Raw genomic sequence first — 23,417 nt, 5'->3', positions numbered from 1 at the left:
GAATGTAATAGCCGATTCGAATAATTTGAGCAATAGTACTTGCGACACGCAGTGTAATGTTGACAATCCTGCATTTTCGGACAATCAGTGCGTGCTGATCACCGGTAATGATTTTATTGCTAATGATGAGCAATTAAATTCAATTGTGTCCTCTGTTAATTTTACGACAATTGATGACGCGGGGCGTTCTGTTGCAATGAACGCTGCCCAGCTTGACACACCCGGATTACAAAATTTACGTAATGAACAATTTTTCTAATGAAAATGAACAGTGTACTCAAAGTACGGCAGATTTATTTGATGCCGAGGTAGTGACTAACAGTGCACATCCGATTAGCAAACCTTTTCCAAAATTACAGAATGACCAAATGGTTACAGAAAGCGTGACTACTGCAGGTAAGCCATAAAACAGCACAAAGAATACAGTAGCTAATTTTGACATGGATCGAATCATAGCAATAATAATACAACTTAACGAGAACAATCTCAAACAACAGAGTGAAGATAGCAAACAACTTAGGGAAAGTTGGAAACAACTTAATGAAAATTCCAAACAACAGAATGAAAGACAAGACAACAATCACAAACAACTTAGTGAACAGAGCAAACAACTTAATGAAAATCAAGACAACCTTAATGAAAAATTAGACAACAATTCCAGACAGCTTAGTGAACAGATTAGAGCCGTTGCCGCGCAGTGTCACGGTACTGAGGAACAATTACGTGAGGTAATTGAGACTTGTGCTAGGAAAAGTAGTGAGGAAATTAGATCTGTAGCTCAAGAATTAAGGGATATGCAAACAGCTGCAACAGAATCACTTAGAGACGAAATTAGTGCAGTCGGTGAACAATGCTCTGAGAAGGCAACACAATTACGCGACGAGTTTAAATTAATGACAGCAGAACTTTCGCGCACAGTGGATGCAAAGATAGACGCGAAATTCGACAAACAGAACACTCAAATTGACGAACGTTTTAATCTTCACCTACAAAACAGTGATACGCGTTTCCGTAAATTTATACAGGAACAGAATAAAGTAAAACGACAAGTCATGGAAACAATCACCGCACAGAGACAGGAAGATAAACGTAAATTGTTTACGAAGGCAAAAACATACGTAGACAACAATATTGCTACAGTGTCCGACGAAATTAATACCATCAAACAGTTGAACACAGAATTACGTAATGAAATTTCCGATCTTAAATCGAAAACAGACACACACACAGCAGACTTTCAGACCGTGACCGACAGATTTGAACAATTAGAACTATCACAGGATTCCGACGTCATCAAAGCTGACGTTAAAAAATTGAACGAAACCACACGTAAAATACAGAAACAAATTAATGCTTCTGACACTAAAAACGATGATCAGGTAAAAATACTGACTGAAAAATGTGATGAATTGGCCAGTCGTATCGATGTTATTGAAAGTAATAATGACAGCAAATTAGACGATACTGCACCGATTTTGTTTAACCAAACACCTGAATTCCAAAATTTACAGCAGACAATCAATGAGATCGATTCGTCTAATAACACCTTGCGTAGAAAATTGTCAAGTTTACAGCAAGAGGTAACAGAAATAAAAAATATTTCAGTTAATAACACGTCACAGCATACGGCGAATTCCGAACATTTCTCACACTCACACAGCCAGTATAATTTAGGTAATCTACAAAGAGTACGTGAGTTGGATTCCGAACAGTCCCAGTCAAATAGATTTTCATTCAATCCTGAACCGGTTCCGACATACAGAGACGATAATTTTGATTACAAACATTTTCTATCAGTGAGAAAATTTAAAGTATTTAAAAATGACAGAACACAGATTCACCCACTGGATTGGATACAACAATTTAGCTTTGCTTTTCCACCGACTTGGCCTGTAACGCACAAACTTGAATTTATTTGCAGTTTTTTGGAAGGCGAACCGGCAACTCGTATGAGACCGATCGCGAGACAATGCTACTCGGTAGAAGAATTTCAGAATGCTTTTCTGTCAGCATACTGGTCGAAGACGACACAGCGCGGAATTAAAGATCAACTAATTAGTTTACCAAATTATGAGAACTCAAATTTTCCCAGTGTCACGCAATTTTTTGAGCATATGGTCCAACAAAACCAGTACCTAAGTGAACCATATAGTGAATCTGCACTCATTCAATTATGTATTTCTAAATTGCCACGATCATTAAGAGTGTCACTTTTAACGGGTCAGCAAAAAGAAAATATCTCGGCATTCAGGGATCTGTTACAGCTTTTGGAAGTGCAGCAATCGGATTATTCCTCTATAAACAAAAATTTTTCATATAATAACCAAGGGCGACAAACATACAGCAATTATGATCAGGCATGCAATTTCAATAGCAAAGCTAATAGACGCTTTAGGAACGACAACCACCAGAATTCTAATAACAGGCAAAATTTCAATTATCAGTATCGTCAAAATTATCAGCAACAGGAACCCCATTTTGGTAACAATAGACGCTTTTCACCGCAACAGCATGAAAGCCAGCCGGTTAGCATACCTAATCAACAATGCAGTCTACAAGGTCAACCAAACTTTAATGTTTCGCCGCGTGCACGTATAGTCTCAGCTCCAACAAATAGTAACGGACGGCAGCAAGGAAATAACTACGGCCGGCCGCGGTGGTCTAGCGGTTCTGGCGCTGCAGTCCGGAACCGCGGGACTGCTACGGTCGCAGGTTCGAATCCTGCCTCGGGCATGGGTGTGTGTGATGTCCTTAGGTTAGTTACGTTTAAGTAGTTCTACGTTCTAGGGGACTTATGACCTCAGCAGTTGAGTCCCATAGTGCTCAGAGCCATTTGAACCATTTTTGAAATAACTACGTGCAGAAAACACAGTACTTCAATTCCTATCGCAATGCACCGTATAGGAATGACTATCACGACAGACGTAAAAACAATGAGCACAATTATCAACATACGTTTAATAACAGTCGGTCTTACCAGCAGCTAAATGATCAGCAACAACATATTCTCATGAATGAACCCGACAGTAGGTATCATCCAGAACGTAATACGTCTGGAAGATATAACAGAACAGTTCAAATAGTCGAAATGCCACAGCATCCTCCTGAAAATAATAACACGTCAGATAGAATTTGACTAGATACTGTACAGGTCGCATCTTCCAGTAACACAAGCACTACTTTAGACACACAGAATGTTGTTCACGAAAATGTTATTACATTTGACGACATCAGAGACACTCTTTTGCAGGAAAGACCAATTGTTCAGAAAACCATTTCACATCCTGTCATCGAAATTAAAATTGGATCATCGAGATTTTCAGCAGTAATCGATTCTGGATCACCTATTTCAGTTATAAATGAAGAAACATTCAACGAGTGTAACAAAGGGAATACATATTCTACGTTACCATTAGGTAAAACGAAAGTAAAAGGAGCAGTATCTGGTAAAGGAGTAGATGTTAAATTACAGACGCATTTATCATTTTGTATTGCGGGTCATACTTTTCACTCAAATTTTTGGATTGTTCCTTTATTGACAACAGACGTTATTTTAGGTACGAATTTTCTGGTACAACACGACGCAATTATTGATTTTCAAAATTCCTATTTAATGTTGAAGGATGAAAATGTACAATTAGCTTTAGAATTTCAGCACTCTTTATCTGCGGAAGAACATACAATTAATTGTACTGAGGTCATTTCCGTATCACGTAGCATAGACTGTAATTCCTCACTGTTCACAGATACGTACGTACATAACTATAATACTCCAGACGAAGCTGACTACGACGTTATGCAGATGATTTCTGATAAAGTTAAACAGAGCAGTGCAAATACGGACGACGAACGCACGCAACTACACAAAATTCTTTTACAGCAAGCTCCAGTTTTCGACAACATTCCTGGTACTATGTCCGGTTTTATGTATGAATTTCAAGTTAAACAGCACGACACGTTTAAAGCCAAACATTATCCTATTCCGTATATTCATAGACAGCAAGTTAAGAAAGAATTGCAAGATATGCTTGACCAAGGAATTATTGAACCGGCAGTTAGTCCGTACATAAACCCGCTCCATATTGTTAAGAAAAAAGATGGTTCACTTCGCCTCGTACTTGATTCGCTTCACATCAATGACATTATTATTAATGAAACAGATCGACCACAGACACTAGAGGAACTTCTACAGAAATTTCACGGTACTGCTATTTATTCTACATTAGATCTGAAATCGGGATTTTGGCAAATTCAGCTCCATCCGAACTGCAGAAAGTACACGGCATTTCTGTTTTGGTGACTGTTATCAATTTTGTAAATTACCATTCGGTTTAACAATTTCTTCTGCAGCTTTTATTCGCAGTTTGAACACAATACTTCCGACAGAACTTAAAGACAGAATCACAACGTACGTAGACGACATTCTTATTGCTGAAGCTAACTGGTCTGAACACAATCTGATTCTTGAACAACTGTTACGAACTTTTCGTGCACAAGGACTCACAGTTAATCTCAGTAAATCGCACTTTGGTAAAACTTCTATAAAATTTCTTGGATACGTAATTTCAGTAGAAGGCATTGCGCCTGAACCGGAAAAACTTCAAGCTTTACGTGACATTACTGTTCCTACGACGAAGAAACTATTACACAGCTTTTTGGGTTTAATTAACTTTTTTCGTAAATATATTCATTACTCTGCTATAGACACCCCTAGATTATGCCAATTGACAGGTAAAAACACTATTTGGTCCTGGGATAGGCAAGCACATTCTGAATTTGTGAACCTGAAAGGAGCCTTGTTGAATGCACCACTTTTATTGCACCCAGATCTTACCAGAAATTTTTCTATTGCCACCGACAGTTCTAACACCGCTTTAGGCGTACATATTTTCCAGGAAACTGAAGAAGATGGTTCTACAATAATTAAAAACACCACATTTGCAAGTCGAATTCTGTCACCTGCTGAACGAAATTATTCTGTTACAGAACTGGAAACATTATGTGTTGTTTGGGCTTTTACGAGATTTCGGCATTTTCTTTATGGAAGACATACCACCGTTTACACAGACCACAGAGCGATACAATTTTTACTTTCGGCTAAATTTCCTCACGACAGATTGAACAGATGGAAACTCTATTTGCAGGAATTTAATTTCACAATTGTTCACATTCCCGGCACACAAAATGTTGTAGCAGACGCACTATCTCGTTCTCTCGGCAACAATCAGCAAGACATCGCAACCAATTTCTGCAAAGCAAATTTCAGCGTCATGTACATTCAACAAGTTGCATTTGAAAATTTCATTTCATCGTCATTACAAGACATAGCACAAGAGCAGAGTAAAGACAACGTGTGGAAAGAGATTAAACACCTTTGGCAAGATAGAAATAATGTTACCATTAGAAACCATTACACTGTACGCAATGACATTCTGTTTCGCCGCTCTCATCCTGACAGCAACAATTGGTTATTATGCATTCCTGACGAGCTTGTTAACAAATTAATCTGGTATACTCATTTAAGTTACGCACGTTACGGAGCCAGAAAATGTTTTCTTATACTGAGACAGAACTGTTATTTTACGAACATGGAGAAACGTATACGACGAGTTTTAGCATCATGTAAAATCTGCCAGAAAGCTAAGTCAGACACGACTTCACACATTCCTCCATTACATCCCATTGTACCTGTTAAATTAAGACATATGGCTGCTGTAGACATTTTTGGTCCGATTCCCAGAACTAATAGAGGTTTTTGCTACATCTTTGTCGCTGTTGAACTCACTTCAAAATTTGTTACCTTTACTCCGTTACGCAAAGCTACTGCTAAAACTGTTTCGAAAGCATTTGTAAAACATTTTCTATTTCATGTAGGGCATGTGTTGAAAGTAATTTCTGACAATGGATCACAATTTCGATCTGCTATATGGACACGTATGTTACGAGCTAGAAACATTTCTCCGATCTATATATCCAGGTACCATGCTTCTTCGAACCCTTGTGAACGATTAATGAAAGAAATTGGTAAACTGTGTAGGATATACTGCCATAAAAGACATATTGATTGGGACACACACATACACTCATTCCAGGATGTAATTAATTCCATACCAAATGAATCCACTATGCTATCTCCGTCTGTTAAACTGAAAAATGTTGAACCACATAACAAAATTAAAGAATTAGTAAACTTTCCTACATCTCGTCGACTACGACACCATGAAATAATTGACATTGCGCTGAACAACATCAAAGTGCCGCAGAGCGCCGGAGAAGACAGCAAAAACAAGTTTGTATACGCCGTGACTTTCACGTTGGACAGAAGATATTAGTACGTACACACTATTTATCCAACAAAATAAAAGGTAGGTGCAGTAAATTTGAAATTTTATACGCAGGTCCATATCGGATTCGCAGCATTCCTCACCCCAATGTTGTACACGTCGAAACTTTGAGAACCAGAAAATCCAAAGGAAACCACCACATATCGATTATTAAACCTTTTATTGAATGAAGATTCTTTATGATTTAACATGCTCAGTGCCATTTCCTAATTTTTATGACCACTTATGCAATTATATTCATGTGAATACTTACTGATGATTGTCGTATTTTTCTTGGCAAGTGCCCGGCAAGATAAGGTTAGCAGGTCGCTCTTCTTGTCGTTACACATTAGACCGTGCATATTTTTCCAGATAAACTCACGTATCTTATGAATAATTATGCAATTTTGCCTAGTGACATATTAATTTTATTAAATTCTCTCCCCATTAAAGTCTTTAATTCTCGCCTCTATTAACTACACAACATACAAGCTGAACACAAAGAAGGTCACATTTCTTGTCATCATTTTTTCATGTATGTACGATTGTTTTCCTGTTTTGTTTGTATGCACTATGAATCAGTTAAGATATAGCAAACACCAGTTGACTTTGACATTTCTGCCTTATGATATCTCAACATCGTGACTACTTTACTTCTTTTTTTGCTGCTACATTGTGATACACTGGGTACATTTTTGCCTCTGAACACTATCTATATTTTTGACATATTGCATTTTCTGTCATGGTATGCTGTATGCTCAATTATGTTACTATAAACCAGTTTTTATTTAATGGGTATATGATTTAAATGCAAGACATTAATCTTTGTTCATCATTTTCAGAAAGAAATAATGTGTAAAAGAAATAAATTAAACAGAAATGGAATTTCACCTACGGAATAAACGAAAGAAGATGCAAATACCTTATGAGGAAGAGTAAATGGATCAGGATTAACAAGCATTAACAAGAATATACTATACACATCGTAGAATAGCAGTCTTAACTAATTTTTTCTTTCAGAATACGAAGCGATTGATGCAGGCTGTCAGACAGAACTTCACATCTTAATTTTAGAGAGGAAATATGCTAGGAATAAGGAATAATTATGTAATGAATAATGAAGTGAAAATTTTTTTTGCAGATGATAATGAATGATGATGAATAATGATGAAGAATATGCTACTATGAATAATGAAGGTTTTCTTTACAGGTGATGATAATAATGGAGTTATGATAATATGGATAATGAAGTGATGGATAATGAAGTTTTTTCTTTACAGATGAGGATGATGTTGAAGTTTATGTATTTATGCTATGTAGTTATTTAAGTATTTGTTGCAGTTCGTTTTTACAGTATGTGTTATATTGCATAGTAGGATGACTGAAGGTTTTGGAAAGGACAGCTAGGGAACACACATATTTTTTATACACATTTCACTACCTGTTAATTCGAAGTTCACTACTTTTCAGCATAAAATGCGTTTCTTCTTTCAGTTTAATAATCCATTTTTGTATATTTTGCAGGAGAAATTATTTATGAAATTAATGTGCTATAAGCAGTTGTTCATTAAACCCACGTCATTTATGAATGTGATTACATATACTCTACTTGTTTCATAATCTTGCTACAGCTGACTCAAGACAAATGACGTTACACATCTTCATTTGCAGCAATAATTTAAAAGCAAATATTTTCATTCCCCAGTAATTACCTAACGCAATGCATTGCTAGCAAAAAAAAAAAAAATCAATGGCAATGATTACTTTAATTAGATTAATTATGTAAGCATTATTCTGTAATACTATGATGACTTCTGATGGTTTGTAATTAGTCAATGAGTGCTAATGTTCTCTGTAAATGACTTCTGATGGTTTGCAATTAGGCAATGAGTGCCAATGTTCTCTGTAAAAACAATTCATGAATATTATTATGTAAACATTATTCTGTAATAATATGATGACTTCTGATGGTTTGTAATTAGGCAATGAGTGACAATGTTCTCTGTTAAAACAATTCATGAATATTATTATGTAAACATTATTCTGTAATACTATGATGACTTCTGATGGTTTGTAATTAGACAATGAGTGCCAATGTTCTCTGTAGATGACTTCTGATGGTTTGTAATTAGATAATGGGTGCCAATGTTCTCTGTAAATGACTTCTGATGGTTTGCAATTAGGCAATGAGTGCCAATGTTCTCTGTAAAAACAATTCATGAATATTATTATGTAAACATTATTCTGTAATACTATGATGACTTCTGACGGTTTGTAATTAGACAATGAGTGCCAATGTTCTCTGTAGATGACTTCTGATGGTTTGTAATTAGACAATGAGTGCCAATGTTCTCTGTAAATGACTTCTGATGGTTTACAATTAGGCAATGAGTACCAATGTTCTCTGTAAAGTTACTCATGAACATTATTCTGTAATAATACATACATGGTACAGAAATGTTCAATAACTGGGCAATGAATGCCACCCATTACTAGTGTAATTCTCAATGAAGACTAGTACGTGACTTAATGTCCTTCACCTTCTAACCTAATTACCTGGAATTACTGCAATATCCGTTTGTCCTGTATATCCTCATGATCATGGAGCACTATATTTGGTTTTTGCACTAATTCTACGTTGTTGTAACAGACAAGAACGTGGTGTTGACACGACATGCTGTCCACCACCATGAGCGATGAAGATGCTATTATGGTCCCACTGTTTGGTGTACCTAATGTACTACCAAAAGGATAACATGGAATATTACTACGGCATTTCAGTGTCTTGGCTACGCTGATTAATACTTCTGGGAAAAGAACTTTAGATTGCCTCACTTGGTGTTGTGCTTCTGTAGAAAGATATGGACTTTCAGTGCAGCTGCGTGCAACCTAAAGTGCTACAACCATGACGCAATCCTTCCCTTTCCTATCCTAATTCTTGTGACATAGTAAAAAAAAATCATTTTGTTATCATGATTTGTATTTATGGCCTATACATTTCTGTGATTTGCAAATATGTTTTGAACTACAATGCATGTGCACTTTTGTCATTTTGTTAACATGATTACTACACATTGCATATACATTTTTTGTGATTTGCTGATATGTTCTGTACTCATTGTATATATATTTTGTCATTACCTGATATGTTCTGTACTCAGTGCATGTGCACTATATTTACTTCATGTTCTACACCTATATATCTGTATATTCTGTGATTGTGAAGTTAGTTAGTTAAGAAAAAATTTGTTGCTCATGGCAAGTCCAAATGACACCATCGCTGCCAAATTTTTGCCCCCCCCCCCCCCAGTGGAGGGTTATGAAACACGTATGTATTCATTACCAGCGATGGCGAGGCATGACAGAATCTCTGACCAGAGAGTTATTTATCGTTGCTAGTCTGCGCTTGACCGCGCGAGGCGTCAGTTGGATAGTAGTAGCAGTTGTGTGTAGCGAGTCGGCAGAAGTCGCGGGTTGCACTCTGTCTGCAGTAGTAGTCAGTAGGCAGTAGTTGTAGCGAGTGGACGGTTGTACTGAGCGGGCGTTGTCATGCGTCGACGGCGTGCTGTTCTTCCGAATCTGGTCAGGATTGTGGTGGAAGATGTGTATTATTATAGAAGGTAATGAAGCAGCATTGCGCTCAGCTAATAACGTATGTTAATTGTAATTAATTTGTTCAAAAAATGCCCCAATAATAATTTTTCTATAAAGTAACTTTTTTAAAGAAAAAGATTCATTTCAAGTTAACTATGCATTCCCTCCAAGAATCAAAATTAAATATGGGCCAGCATTGCACGAAGCTGTGCCGAAAGATAACAGCAGATATAGATGCAGTTTTTACTGAGGTAAGAGTTTTCGCTTTTTTATTCAGAACCCAGGGCCGAAGGTCAGCGCAGCTGCCCTTATAAAATTTATCAGGTTTAATTATTTGTGTTGAGATGTTACATTTCGTATATGGTTCATTATTTAATCAATATTATTGTGTGGGTTTATGATCAATTATTATTCTTTAATTTTGTGGGAAGTTTACGCTTGGCTTCATTTCAATTTAACGATATATGGCTCCATTTACATTTACATTTTTTTTGTCTTAATTTCACGGGGAGGTTACAGCGTCGACTGAAATAAGACATGCAGTCGGCGGCCGAACTTCCCCGAATGGGACCTCCCGGCCAACAATGCCACACCCTGATTTCATTTCAATGTGGCGGCATTTCCCGATACGCCTTGCCAGCTTACTGCGTGATCCATATCTCCCGGTCTCTTTGTCCCCTCCAGTAACGTTGTCGGACATACCTGTGCCCTTCTATCACATCGGCCTCTTTTTTTTTTTTCATAGTACAGCTGCCTTGCTGCCTCTTTGCCACCTATGCGCTTCTTGTTTTGTTGTTAACGAAAGCGGTCTACACTGAGGTACAACTGTCCCGCGCTCCCATTGTGACAGAATAGAGGTACCCCGTTCTACTGACGACGCAATACATGACGGGCTGTGAGCGCCTCTTTTCTTGACACTGTTGCACGCTCCGCGTGGTACGTCACCATCAACGGGAAATGCAGTGGAATCGCTCTCAACTGCAACAAGGTCACCTCGCCGACTTCGCGCTTTTCGTTACGTTTGGGGTAAGAGACGCAGACGTTCATCGCTTCGTATTCGGCCCAGCAGCAGAAATCTGGAGCTTTGTCCATTGAATTCTCGCCTTCCCCACAGGTGCCACCGCAGACCGAATAACAACGGACACGATGTTGTTCACAGAGACGTATACTGCCTGTACACGAAGACGCACTTTATGAATTGCTTCGCAGCCTTGCAGTTCGAAATTTTCTTCCCGCCGTCGAGAAGAGTATTCTCGATATTTGACTTACGCGAACGAACGACAATGCGCCATTGTTCGTAATCCGAAATACAGGCAATACTTATCCAACTTCCTTTGGAGTGTTTTCTTCGACCTACCGCATAATTGGAAAGTCCCTTCAGTGAGCAGTTGATCTGATGCACTATTTTTGACACTAATCCGCAACGGCGTTCCTCTTTATTTCGAGTGGTCGTGTTTGGATTTCTCCACTGCTACGGACAGGTTGCGACTTTCATAAACGGCCCGAGGAAAAATAAATGTAATCGGTGGATCGAGTACAGCTCATGTATTTTTTTTTATTTATTCTTTTTTCAGCACTACTTCCTATAATTCGCACATATTATATTTAAGGGAATATCATCAGAATACTCAAGTATTTAGATGAACTTTTAGTTAAAAGAACGGTGGCACAGTTACTAGCGTAAAAGCCTCTCGCTGTTGTTCCTCGTGTTCGAAACGCGATTATCTTTCTTACTTTTACTTTTTTTATTTATGTGCCCACGTTCTTATGAGGTTATTACACGACTGTTTCTTATGGAGTTAGGGGATCGAAGGGCGTTATGTTAACTGCAAAATTGCAACCAGGTTCCATAATGTCATAAGTTAATTACACACACATCAAAAAAAGTTCTGCCTCACCTCGGTTCGGAGAGTTCCGGAACTTGTACAGCAAATTAGAATTAAAAAATGGTTCAAATGGCTCTGAACACTATGGGACTTAACATCTATGGTCATCCGTCCCCTAGAACTTAGAACTACTTAAACCTAACTACCCTAAGGACATCACACAACACCCAGTCATCACGAGGCAGGGAAAATAAATTGGAATAGAGATCAATATAAACATAATTTCCGCCCTTTTTATTGCACATGAAAACCACAAATTGCATGTTATACTACCATACAGCGAGACCTTCAGAGGTGGTGGTCTACATTTCTGTACAAACAGGTACCTCTAATGCCCAGTAGAAAGTCCTCTTGCATTGATGTATGCCTGTATTCATCGTGGCATACTATCGACAAGTTCATCAAGGCAATGTGGGTCCAGATTGTTCCACTCATCAACGGCGATTCGGCGTAGATTCCTCAAAGTGGTTGGTGGGTCATGTCGTCCATAAACAGCCCTTTTGCATCTACCCCAGGCTTGTTCGGTAGGAATCATGTCTGGAGAACATGCTGGCCACTCTATTCATGCGATGTTATCCTGAAGGAAGTCATTCACAAGATGTTCACGATGAGAGCGCGAATTCTCGTCCATGAAGACGAATGCCTTGCCAGTATACTGCCGATATGATTGCATTGTCGGTCGGTGGATGGCATTCACGTATCGCGCAGCTGTTGCGGCGCCTTCTATGACCACCAGCGGCGTACGTCGGCCCCACATAGTGCCACCCCAAAACAGCAGGGAACCTCCACCTTGCTGCACCCGCTGGACAATGTGTCTAAGACGTTCAGCCTGATCTGGTTGCCTCCAAACACGTCTCCGACTATGGTCTCGTTGAAAGCATATGCGACACTCACCGGTAAAGAGAACGTGATGCCAATCCTGAGAGGTCCATTCGGCGTGTTGTTGGGCCCATCTGTACCGCTCTGCGTGGTGTCGTGGTGGCAAAGATGGACCTCACCATGGACGTCGGGAGTGAAGATGCGCATCATGCAACCGATTGCACAGAATTAGAGTTGTAACCGGACTACAGTAGTAGCCCTTGGGCAGCCTGAACGATGCACGTCGTCGATGGTTCCTGTCTCTCTGTATCTTCTCCCTGTCCGAACAACATCGCTTTGGTTGAGTCCGAGGCGCCTGGGTACTTCTCTTGTTGAGAGCCCTTCCTGGCACAAAGTAACAATGCAGACGCGATCTCACCGCGGTATTGACCGTCTAGGCATAGTTGAACTACAGATAACACGAGTTGTGTACCTCCTTCCTGGTGGAATAACTGGAACTGATCGGCTGTCGGACCTCTTCCGCCTAATAGGCGCTGCTCATGAGTAGTTGTTCACATCTTTAGTGACATCTCTGGTCTAAGGGACTGTGTCTGTGATACAATATCCACAATCAACATTTATCTTCAGGAGTTTTGGGAACCAGGGCGATGCAAAACTTTTTTGATGTGTGTAGATGCGCGGGGTAACACCCGTGTCCCTGCCTGATGCGAATGATGGAAATCACATGACGTCTACTAAGCTGCACCATGGCGAAGCATGGTCGAGAACCGACGTGGGTTATATGGTCGCGCGGTGGCCGCCCTTAGAACGCTGGAGACATGCCATACGCAGTCGTATCGTCGATGTGAGATCTGTATAAGGGATCGTCATTGGGCATAATTGTCCTTCTGTAATACTCCTCGTGGCAAGGCGGTTCACAGTTTCACTATGGAGAATGACATGACGTCATTTAATCTTTAATCCAAAGTAATTGAACGGAAGTGTCAAAGGCCAGAGGATCTCTTACGCGTCCAGAACATATCTGTCGGTCTGTCTATCAAACGTGGAGTGTTGCAATTTCTGGAACACATTTTAGTGTCCGTATGTACCAGGACGAACTTCAGTGTCTAGGTACAAAAATGTATGACTTCCCTGACGGCCAGTAACTCCGCCATGCAAACATAAGATTGAGGTGGAAGCGCAAACATATGGTAGGCGCCACTGGAAGGGCTAAAGAAGGCGCATGCCACACACGCCTCAGGTTTAGAACCGCCCTTATAGACGTGAGCGTACTGCGGCCATTGCACAGTAAACATCAAGGAAATGCTCCAGGTCGCGAGTAACAGTCTTTGGAAATCGGAGAACAGGTATGACACTGGGGCAGGAGTGACGAACAGACTAAACAGAAAACGAAAACAGGGGAGTTTTGTGTCCTACACGGCGAGTGGAAAGCGATGGCGCCATTTCTGTTCATTCGTCGTCTATGAGGTGCCTGTGTGAGTCCCCAGAATTGAACCGCCGTCTTAAGAGATGCAGAATCAGATATCGAAGATCGACTGAGGAGAAAAATATCAGACAACATATGGCGTCTTATAGACAAAGGCATTACGGATGCTTCGAGAAGCGGGGCATTGATGGGCTTGATTTCATAGCTCCGAGGGCAAGACACTCTGTAATGGATGACATCGAGCTTTTGCAAAGTTGATTGCGTTGCAGTGCCGTAGACAATGCTACACTCGTCTAAGACAGAACGGAGTGAAACCTTATACAGTGCAAAGCCTTATACAGAGTCAAGAGTACAATCGGTTTGACACCCCACCATACTCGAAGTAGACACCAAGGAGCTTAGCATGTGACCGAACAGGAAATCTGTACGGGCCAAGCTGAAGTTCGGATGAGGAGTTATTGAGCCTTTCCCCCTCGTGAATATCCAAACAATTGATTTGTCAAGTGACAAAGTGAGCCAATTTTTGAACTCCCGTGGGGCCACCTTTGCACATGCGTCGGTAAGCCATAGGTGTGTCATCCAAAAGCGCAACGAGTGAGCATATAGACAGACGTCGTCCGCATGCTGAAGAACTTCCGTGATGGGGCTGAACAAAGTCTGTAGATCGGCAACATACAGGACGTATAGTAAGGGACTCAGTATCGTATCCTGCGGGAAACCACGAGGCACTGTGCGGGGTACATAGAATACATTGTCCTGATCGCGGATATACACGGTACGGCAACCAAGGAAACTATATAATCCGTAAAATCATTACCGGGAGATGTATCAGTTGCAATTTGTTGATAAGTTCGTGCATCCTCGAAAAGCCAAGAAATAAGGCCATTAAATAACCTGTAGTGTTTTCAAAGTCCGTCGCAAGTGAGACGTTCGAATGTCTTACACACGCAGGACGATGTCGCTCGACCAGGGTCTTTCCCAGGCTTTAGTATGGGCACCAGTATCTGAATCTTCCAGTCACCGGGAACGTTCCCACCAAACATATTTACAAGAACACATTTTGCATCGTCAGAAAAATTTAGAACCATGGAGTAGTGGATCTGGTCACAGCCGGATGATGCGCCTGATCAGGACGTCAGCGACCTGTCGAGTTCGATGAGAGAGAACGGCGTGATTAAACCGTGTCGTACATCGGCAGCAGCACCTGTCTCCAGGAGATCGATGGGTTATGACATGGCTGTTGGAGGCGTGGCAATGCCGACAACTCGTCTACCCAGGTTTGCAACCGCTTGGGAGGAACCGGTTTCCGTTTGAGCGAGTTTACTATCAACCAGACACGTCCAACAGAAATGTTCACAGAGAGCTGTTCGCAGAACTGCAGCCAGTGTTCTTTCTTGCTGGCCTTAAGAAAGCGCTTAGAGGACGCATCCGTCCTTTTGTAGGCAACATAGTTCTCCCACACTGTAAGCCGTTTAGGACGACTGCAAACCAACCTCTGTTGCGCCACCTGAGGTGAACATTCCGGATCCCACCAGGATCGGCTGGTACCAGCCATCATCATTTTCTGTGGAACAGAATGCGATGCCGCTACAGTGATATAGTTCCTAAACATAATGTACCTTGTTTTCGGAGGCGCCACGGTTGGGAATGACCATAGTTGGGCATCTGTTAGTGCGCCATACCGTGACCAATCTGCCTGCATAACTTTCTGTTTACGAGATGGCCTATAGGCCGTCATAGACGTTGCAGTGAAAGCCGATATGAGAAGAGCGTAGTGATTAGACCCTGTAAGATATGGAAGGGTAGTTCATGTAAGGAACGACGACTGAGGGTCTCCATCCAAGTAATGGAAGTAACGTAGGGAATCCATTATTGAGGAGGATAAGATAGAACTCGTTGAGATCTCAAGGATCCCGTCACCCACCCTGTCATTACAGGCACACTCCACAGTCTGTTGTGCGAGTTAGAATCTCCACAGTGCGCACCACTGTAGCGTACATGCAACAGATAAGTAACGTAGCTGCAGCCAATAATGCCTATGTTCGTCTGTGAAACTGGACTCGACAAGTAACCTGAGTTATCAGTAAACGGAATCTCACCTGCATAACACTGTGAGCGTGTTGTATGAGTGTCAGTTTCACTATCATTTAAGCCCTAAACAGATCGTTACAAGAAAAACTTAAAACTAACATTTGGGTACGCTATCTGACTGCGTATTTGAATATGAAAAACTACAGGAGCAAATGAACCTGTAACAATCTGACTGCGTTTTTAAACAAGAATTTTAGAAGTGATACAGAATCTGACTTGTGCAACCGAATTTACTGGAATAGAGTACGTGACATATTATGGTGCGTCAATGTCTCTGTTTTGGCCCTACGTTTTACACTCACCTCTTTAGATAACTACCTTTTTCCATGTGGTTAACAGCAATACGCAGCAGCATGCAACAGCAGCGGCTAAAGCTTATTGTTATTAAGAATGAATTTAATAAAAAGGAATTTGGTGGGGCCCTGTGAACTACTAAATAACTTTTGAGAAGGTTTTTCATTAATTAAGTCTATTTAAAACTTCACAATCATCATGAACAAGTATTAATAATGACAAGACAAATGACATATGCGTCAATTATGGCTGAGTGCCACAGTAACAATTTATTTCCATTTCAAAGTTACATTAACATTTAGTAACCACAGCATATTATTTAGATGTGGAGAATAATAATTATTGTTTGGAGGATAAGGAGGCTTCTTTCACTGACAAGCAAAACATGGAATTATTGCAAACTCGGACTAACAATCACGAGCCTACCACTGCAATTGCTTTTGCGGTATGCTTGCGAATTTTAATTTGAATTTCATCTTAATCTCTCCTGGTTATATTAATTAAATCAGGTCTTGGGTGTGGTAAGATCTGCCATCACCGACTTAAGGAAGCGTGACACGTCCTCTGCCTCCGAGCTCTTGACCGACACTACTCTTCCGCTGTCGCAGACAGACCTCGTCTCACAACAATGCTTAGAATCGCGCTCCTATGTTTCGCCCTCAAATTGCTACTATCGATATCTGAGTGCTTTCACAATGCAAAGAAAAGCGTTAAATTGAATATATTGTTTTATATAACAGAGAGTTGTGACACACTCCTTACACCGCTCTTCAAGACGAATAAATGACCTCGGCCGGCTGTAAATATCAACGATTGTTAGGCGACAGGTTAGAGCAGAGAGCCTGGCCGCTATCGCTTGAAAGTCGTCGACAGTCTCGTGGGCTTCAAAATGCTTCAAATGGCTCTGAGCACTATGGGACTTAACTTCTGAAGTCATCAGCCTCCTAGAACTTAGAACTACGTAAATCTATTAATTAAATGAAACAACAAGTTTACTGTTACCAGTCACCGTTTTATTTTTACCACGACGCGTTTCGAAGGTTTAAACCTCCATCATCGGGTGGATTTACATTAGTTAGTATTACATATGTGTGTATGTTGTGTTACGATTTTGGAGGAACTTGTGGCACGGCCTAGTGGAGAAACAAGACATTATTTCAGAATATGGTTTTGGATACTTTTGACAAAAAATTAAACTGATATCTAATGGTAAACTTTAATAAGTAAACTAGAATACCTCCAGTGGTCACAGGTTCCTTTTTCTGTCGTAACACTTCACATGTATACTGCCACATTTGTAAACAAATATGGCGTCTGGAATCAGCTGAGTGCAAGGTTCGCACAGCAGAAGAGAAGACATAATCGCAAAGTGCAAAGAATATACATCGTAACAACATTATTACAGAATAATCGTTTAAACCATTTGGAGGTGTTTGTTTTGAGGTGTCGAATATACGTGTGTGTACTTCAGGTGGTATATAAATCCAATTTTGAAAGGTTAAAACAGCTAAACATTCGTGCTCGTTTATGCAATCAGGTGAAATGTTAAAATGGCTTAAACTTCATACTTGCTAATAACAATTAGGTGAAATGTTACAGGCTTGAATTACAACGATTATATTGGCTACAGCAGTAAAATCATACATAGATGACACTCTTTGAAGAAAGAGAGAGAGAGAGAGAAAGAGAAAGAGAGAGAGAGAGAGAGAGAGAGAGAGGAAGGAGTGATTATATGAGAGCAAACATTTACATGGCAAGGTGTCTTAAGATAACATGTTGCATATATTAGCTGCCTAAAGGTTGTGGTAATACATTGGTTACTGTTATAAAATATGCAGATAGATATACATTTGTGCCAGTAGTTGATGTACATACAGTTTTAAGCTGACAAGTGGTACAAGCTGTTGGTGTGATGAATTATCTGTGAATGAGGTCAATCTCTTGTACTCTTGGCGGCTGTCAATATTTATGGTAAATATTAGGATGTGTGCACATGTTTGTGTGTGTGTGTGTTTTTAAGAGTGTAGGCAGTTGCTGAAAACAGTACTATTGTAAATATTGTCATTTTTGTCATTCAAGATGGATTCTGGTTGTTTCATTTGGTGTTTGTATACCATTGTACGTAAATCTAACTAACCTAAGTCACACACATCCATGCCCGAGATAGGATTAGAACCTGCGACCGTAGCGGTCGCGCGGTTCTAGACTGTAGGGCCTAGAACCGCTCGGCCACCCCGGCCAGCCAGTTTCGTGGGAGAGGGTGATACCTCCTCGACAATCTTCTCTGTCTTGACGATAAACGTGGTATTTTCGAAAACAGATAACAAAACCTGGTTGAAACCATGTCTCTGAGATAACAGCCACTGCTATCTTCCGCGTCCGAAGTTCATGTTGAAGGACTGCTTTAGTGGTAGCCGCAGATCGTGGATTCCATTTGAGAATCCTAAAACCCGCCACAGCTGCTAAGTGTAACTAGGCTGGTTAATAATTGTCGCAGACGCCGTATCTGTAAAGCTCCAGGGGGCTGTGTCTCCGCATCTTTACAAGAGCTGCATGATAAACGAGATGATCTTTTCGATGACATACTCGTTGTCATTAGAGAGTGGCGGCGGTTGTCCACTGTACTGAGGAGGATATTGGTTGGGTGGTAGCGGGACTTGGGGAAGATGATGAGAGACAGAATTTTCGTGACGAATGTCTGAGAATCCCTATCGCCAGACTGGCCTAGGAGCAGACCCTCTCGATGGCCCTCTCGAGCCAGAGATGGCACTCGATCTGTCTGCCGATTGGAAGAGATGTCGGCGATACCCTGCATCATGATGGACACAGCCCAACTGGGGAGACACCGGCGGTGGCGTCAGTCGAGCAGAATAACCTTGTGGAGCGACTATTGGTTGCGGGGAATGCCTTGGGGGTGGAGGTGGGAAATCCAGGGGATTTTGGGGACTAGGAGGCTGTCGGAGAGCAGCGAAGAGTTGCGGGCTATCAATCACCCTCCCCGACGCGGTGTAGACTTTTGCACGTCGGTGCTCTTACTGATGGAGAAAGGCCGCGCATGAACGGTCTTCACTGGGTGCAGACCAGAACAATTTAAACACGTCGCAAACGACGCCGTACAGGAGTCCGCTCGGTGTGAACCACCACACTTGCTGCCCAGAGTGACAATTTCACGTCTCTCAAGCAGCTCTTAGGCTTTACGGTACTCGACAGTGTGTAAGCCACGCGCCACACAGCAGAAACAAGATGCGTCCTTCGCCAGTGTCGGAAGCGAATGACAAGCGCTGCACCGATCATTGTCTCAGCTTTCCCGATGATGAAAACGCCAGCACTTTCTACACTGAGTGACTGGAGCGACGTACGGTACCACTGGACAACGCGTCCGCTGAATAGCAATCTGTGAGGGCAGAATTTGGGAGCGTATCACCACCAGACAGACTGGAATCGGCATGGTGTGTTTTGGATGTGAATGATGCTCCTTAGTGTATCATTTGATTCTTGCGACAGGATATATGCTCTCCGTTACGTCAACGATCTCCTTGTCCGTCAGGCTGATGTCACCATCATGAATAATGCCATACATGTGGAGCAGGAAGTTGGGAATATAAACATTCAACATACGTTTTTTTGAAAATAGGGTTTCTATCAAAGCGTTGGCAGCCGCAACAGTTTTCTCTTCTATCTTAACTCTGTTTCTGCTTGACGGAATAATGTCAACAATATTATATTTGCAGTGAGCGTTATACAAAAATACTAATTTACCGACCGACAAAGGGTGGAGTCTGCCAGCGTTTTTATCTAAGCTCTCCACAAAGACAATATAAGGACTTGCATCTGATCGACTGTGCCGAGTGTTGACACTTGGCCGTACGACCGCTGCAGTGGAACTCAACGGTTAACTTGGAGAACGTTCTTAGTTCGTCTGCACTGTGTCATTGCTAATAGCGGGATCTGAATCCGATAACTGATACATATCACAGTCTGGGACAGGATCTGAGTCAACACACATTCCTTTACTAGAGGCATCACTTTCCTTTTGCTGACTTGCAGGTGCATTGGCTTCAAGCTCTGGGATGCTAACTTGCTGACTATCGTGATGCAACTGTTGTTGTTAGTGGTGATATTGCTGGAACTGGTGTTGTTGTAGCTGAAATAGTTGAAACTGCTGCTGTTGAGCCAGTTGCGGCTGCTGAAAATGCAGTTGTTGGTGATAGTAGGAAGCTGCTGTGCGGTTTGACGTTTTAGCTCCTGTCGTCGTTGGTAATGGTGGACAAGTTGTGTATCCGGGAGTGATAATTCACCCTGGTGGATCTCACCATAGTTGGACAACATCGGTGGTAACGGAACTAGCCGAGCGGTTCTAGGCGCTTCAGTCTGCAACCGCGCGGCCGCTACGGTCGCAGCTTTGAATCCTGCCTCGGGCATGGATGAGTGTGATGCCCTTAGGTTAGTTAGGTTTAAGTAGTTCTAAGTTCTAGGGAACTGATGACCTGAGATGTTAAGTCCCATAGTGCTCAAAGCCATTTGAACCAAAGCGTCTTCGTTTTATGTGCAGGGCACATAAAATCTGAAGATGGCAAGTAAGAAACTTGCTGAAACGTTGCTGGAGAACAACACATTAACTCGCTGTCAACCCGAGAAGATTTTATCATAATGTATTGCGTAGTCTAGTGTGGATCTGCCATTTCCACTGTCCCTACCTACGGCTCCTTCAGTGCCAGATTAACTGCCGCAAAAACCGTTACAGATCACGCTCAATCGCTACCGTCTTCTGGTGAGACTCGTCTGTAGACTACTTCTCTCCTCTATTCCTTTCCGTACTTCTTCATTTTGTGCTCGATCTGCCGACTAAATATTCAACATTCTTCGTTAACACCACATTTCAAGTATTCGCGGTTTCTCTTCCTCCGTATTCCTAAAGTAGTGTGCGAATGGAGTACAGGATAGTATTGCTGGCGCGGCTCTGCCCTCTTTCAGCAGCTAGTGCATCCTCGCTTTCGCCTGACTCATTCAATCATTGTCCAGGACGTGCCTTGATTAGGGCTGCGCGAAACTTCTTTGAAAGTCAGGGCGGTATATATATGTCTCTGCTGACGTCTTTCATATGTCTACATGCCTAAGCCTCTTACTCTTCTGGGTTAACTCGCGCGTAAAAAGCGCCACTCGACGGTACTGCAACCGAATCGCTTCCGACGCTCTTTCGAGTACACAACTACGAGAGAGATGGCTTGTGTACTTGCACACCCACCTAACTCGTTTAATTCGTTGACGCGCTGCCGAATCATGTGCACATTGAATTTCCTTTTGAGACTCAATAACATGGTAAAAAACTTTACTTTGCGATAGATATTAACAGTAGGCAGCAACACGAAGAAAAAATTGTAAAACTAACTCAAATTTATGAAAAGCCTCCCTGCAGAACAAGAAATGTTTTGGTGGTTATTCTCAAGTGGACTGAGGGATCTGCGACGGCAGACTGCTACCTACTGCGCTGCGTTTATTGTATCCAGCTACAGAATTTTCAATACAAAAGTGACTGCGTATAACGGGTATAAAAAAAAATCTTACAGCTACTCGTAATAAAAGACGAAATTAATTGTTGACGTTCTTGAAAATATCGTCACCACCAGCAGCATCTGCTGCCGTATGAAATTCACTGTTGAATAAATGCCTTCTTTGGATTTCACCTTACATTATGTTTCTTGGCCCACCTTCTATTTTTTTCGTTTAGCCGTATGTCCTTCCAAATGCAGTTTCGTTTCCGTTATAGGCATAGTACAAATAATGCACCAATCTGCATATGTTAGCCAAAATTTGCCTTCCTCACTCATTTCTTAACAACGTCGTTTGCGATTGTTTTATTTGCTGACCTGCACAAATTATTAGCAGGCTGTAACGATTATAACGTGTGCTTTTCTAAAGGCGTGACGGCTATTAATTCTGGAGCGTTTGCCTGTATGAGACAAGACTATTTGTCGTACAAATCGTTTATACCGATTTCAACATTTTAACGAATTAAATTGTAAGACATTTCCAGGGGCAGATGTGGATTCTGACCACAATCTATTGGTTATGAACTGCAGATTGAAACTGAAGAAACTGCAAAAAGGTGGGAATTTAAGGAGATGGGACCTGGATAAACTGAAAGAACCAGAGGTTGTAGAGAGTTTCAGGGAGAGCATAAGGGAACAATTGACAGGAATGGGGGAAAGAAATACAGTAGAAGAATGGGTAGCTCTGAGGGATGAAGTAGTGAAGGCAGCAGAGGATCAAGTAGGTAAAAAGACGAGGGCTAATAGAAATCCTTGGGTGAGAGAAGAAATATTGAATTTAATTGATGAAAGGAGAAAATATAAAAATGCATTAAATGAAGCAGGCAAAAAGGAATACAAACGTCTCAAAAATGAGATCGACAGGAAGTGCAAAATGGCTAAGCAGGGATGGCTAGAGGACAAATGTAAGGATGTAGAGGCTTATCTCACTAGGGGTAAGATAGATACTGCCTACAGGAAAATTAAAGAGACCTTTGGAGAGAAGAGAACCACTTGTATGAATATCAAGAGCTCAGATGGCAACCCAGTTCTAAGCAAATAAGGGAAGGCAGAAAGGTGGAAGGAGTATATAGAGGGTTTATACAAGGGCGATGTACTTGAGGACAATATTATGGAAATGGAAGAGGATGTAGATGAAGATGAAATGGGAGATAAGATACTGCGTGAAGAGTTTGACAGAGCACTGAAAGACCTGAGTCGAAACAAGGCCCCGGGAGTAGACAATATTCCATTAGAACTGCTGATGGCCTTGGGAGAGCCAGTCCTGACAAAACTCTACCATCTGGTGAGCAAGATGTATGAGACAGGCGAAATACCCACAGACTTCAAGAAGAATTTAATAATTCCAATCCCAAAGAAAGCAGGTGTTGACAGATGTGAAAATTACCGAACTATCAGTTTAATAAGTCACAGCTGCAAAATACTAACGCGAATT

This window comes from Schistocerca nitens, chromosome 1, assembly GCF_023898315.1.
Source record: "Schistocerca nitens isolate TAMUIC-IGC-003100 chromosome 1, iqSchNite1.1, whole genome shotgun sequence".
Classification (NCBI taxonomy): domain Eukaryota; kingdom Metazoa; phylum Arthropoda; class Insecta; order Orthoptera; family Acrididae; genus Schistocerca; species Schistocerca nitens.
Note: the sequence above shows the minus strand (reverse complement) of the source record.